The 2,500-nt window shown below is 42.4% G+C and overlaps 1 long non-coding RNA gene across 1 annotated transcript in view; it reads right to left on the bottom strand.

Annotated features, from left to right (window-relative positions):
• Window positions 1–2,212: 2,212 nt before the first annotated feature.
• LOC138044436 (uncharacterized) overlaps window positions 2,213–2,500 on the bottom strand; it is a 5,023-nt gene continuing 4,735 nt past the window's right edge. Inside the window, exon 3 of the long non-coding RNA XR_011131425.1 lies at window positions 2,213–2,500. This exon is cut by the window's right edge and continues 905 nt beyond it. This is a non-coding gene — a long non-coding RNA (uncharacterized lncRNA).

Here is a 2,500-nt window from a genome sequence, read left to right as displayed (position 1 = left end):
CCAAGAGTGAATTAGATAAGAGTGTTGTTATGGCATGGGTAGGCTGCCCAGCACAGTCACAAATAAATCTATTTTTAGAATACCCATTCCCGTGAAAACCACTTGTCATGTCCCCAAAAAAACATGGCAGAAGCAGTCACCCGTGACATGGGATCTTCTGATCGGCTAAAATTGGCGGCCCTTTGTTTGTTTCGCGCGCAAAGTGTATCTAAAAGTAAATACATTTGAGACTGTGCTGGCACAAGACCGCAAAGTAATAGATCAACACTCTTATCTAATACACCGTGAAAACAGGGTCGACGCAAGCATAAGCACAAGCGCATATGCTATGCTTGCGTTCGCTTGTGTCGTGTGAAAAGGAAATGCAACATAAGCACAAGGAAATTTGTTGCGTCTGTCCAATGAAAGTACTCGTTTCAGATTCCCTGTGTGGAAGCAAAGTGCTTTAAAAAATTTATAAAACTTTTTTCTTCGAAAAAAATGTAGAAGACGCTTTCAAATAAGTAGAACGTCATTTTAATTATTGAACTACTCCTGCCAAAACACGACCAGGCCTCTATCCTCTCCAAGAAAAGACAGAGGGCCGAGATCTTTCAAACAGGCCCCATCTATCGTCAAGAAATACACGAAAGCTCTTCATTTTATCAATTCGGTCTTTATTTTCATTTAGAGGTCGGTTGAGTGAATGCTGGATAGCTATTGTAGGTGGGCGCTTAATTAAAATTCTCTTCAGTTTCGCGTTGGGCCTAAATCTTCTCCAGGTGCTCCGGTTTTCCCTCTCCTCAAAAACCAACATTTGAATTGATTTGCTTTCATTGTTACTTTCAGTTTACACAGTGTCCCCAATTAGTGTTCCAGCACTAGAACGACTAGACACTTGAAAAAGTTCCTTTCCTTTCCTTTCCTTTGCATTTCTTGTCTGTCAGCCACAGGCATCAAGCCTCCGTAAAAGAAAAAATGTTAATCATGAAAAAGAGACTTACGATTGTTTTTTTTTTTTACCGTTTGAATTTTGCAAATAATGGCAAATGAATGACACATTAGTTACAGTGCTCGGTCAATTCCCCAGTAACGTTGCAGCTCTCGTAACTTGCTATCGTTTGGTATTGTATTGTAAGTCCTTGCTTCAATTGTTTAGTCTTTTGTTTTTGGCTTGATTATCGAGCCAATCCATTTTTTCGTTACGAGAACTGCTCGATGACTCCAATTTCTTTTCTCCGGGCAGCAATTGTCTGTAGGGAGCAGGGATGGCACAGTGGTGACAGCACTCCCCTCCCACCAATGTGGCCCGGGTTCGACTCGCAGACTTGGCGTAAAGGAAAGAAAAGCAAAGGAAAGGTGTCTAGTCGTTCTAGCATTGGAGCAGTAATTGGGAACACTGTCAACTGAAATGAGCAAATTAACGCAAATCAAATTAAATGTTGGTTTTTGAGAAGAGGAGAAAGCTGGAGTACCCGGAGGGAAACGTCACGGTGCCGTGTAGAGAACCAACCAGCTCAACCCACATATGACGCCGAGGCCTATTTCCCTTTCGTAAACGGTCGTTGCCATTTCTCAGAACGGTCGTTGCCATTTGAAACGGTCGATGCCATTTTTTAGCTCTGAATTACACTCATTAGGTCTAAGAACTCAAAAGGTTGCGGTTACTGGGAGTTGTGTCTCGCTGGACATATGAGTTAGGGTTCGGGTTAGGGTTCTGTTTAGGGTGAGGGCTAAGAACCCGAGTTCGAGTCTTGTAATTTTCGGACTCTTTTTTTCCTCCAGTTTTTCTTTTATAAACGTTTTTTTTTCTCCTTTTTTGTCTTAATTTTTGTTAATATTTGTTCTTAGTTTGTTTCTTTTAATTCTCTTTGAAGTGAAGTGTGTAGTCAACCGTTATAAATGGCATCGACCGTTTCAAATGGCAACGACCGTTCTGAGAAATGACAACGACCGTTTCAAATGGCAACGACCGTTTACGAAAGGAAAATTTAGGACGCCGAGTCTGGGAATCAAACCCGGGCCATATTGGTGGAACGCGAGTGCTCTCCTCACTGCCAGGCCATCCCAGCACCCCCAGTCACAGGTTTTTGGTTCTCTAATCTGTTTCAAGTGGTTTTTCTCCGGGTTCTCCGGTTTTCCCCTCTCCTCCAAAACCAACGCTATTGTAACTGCGCAGGTCGGCTGCACTTTTTTGAGCTCTCACGTATCCGTTTATTTTCCTTACTAGTCAGTTGCTTTAGCATCTTTTTATTAGAAGATTAACTTCTCCTAAGTATTACAGCCGACTATGTTTGTTTATTCGAGATTCAGTCTTGTTAATTGGAAATTCGTTGACTTGAACCTCTGAGCTGCCATGGTTCAGTTCGTCGGCCATCTTTGCCTTCGCATGTTTGGAATTTGCTGAAGTTTTTCGACCTGCTGGCACCTCGGAGAGGACAACGCGGACGGTAACATCATCGCTTAAACCGAATAAATTCAATTGTTTCTTCGGAGACAAGGCCTTTGCATCGTATAAATC

The sequence above is a fragment of the Montipora capricornis genome, chromosome 4 (assembly GCF_036669925.1).
Source record: "Montipora capricornis isolate CH-2021 chromosome 4, ASM3666992v2, whole genome shotgun sequence".
Taxonomy (NCBI): Eukaryota; Metazoa; Cnidaria; class Anthozoa; order Scleractinia; family Acroporidae; genus Montipora; species Montipora capricornis.
This window is presented reverse-complemented; position numbering and strand designations above follow the sequence as displayed.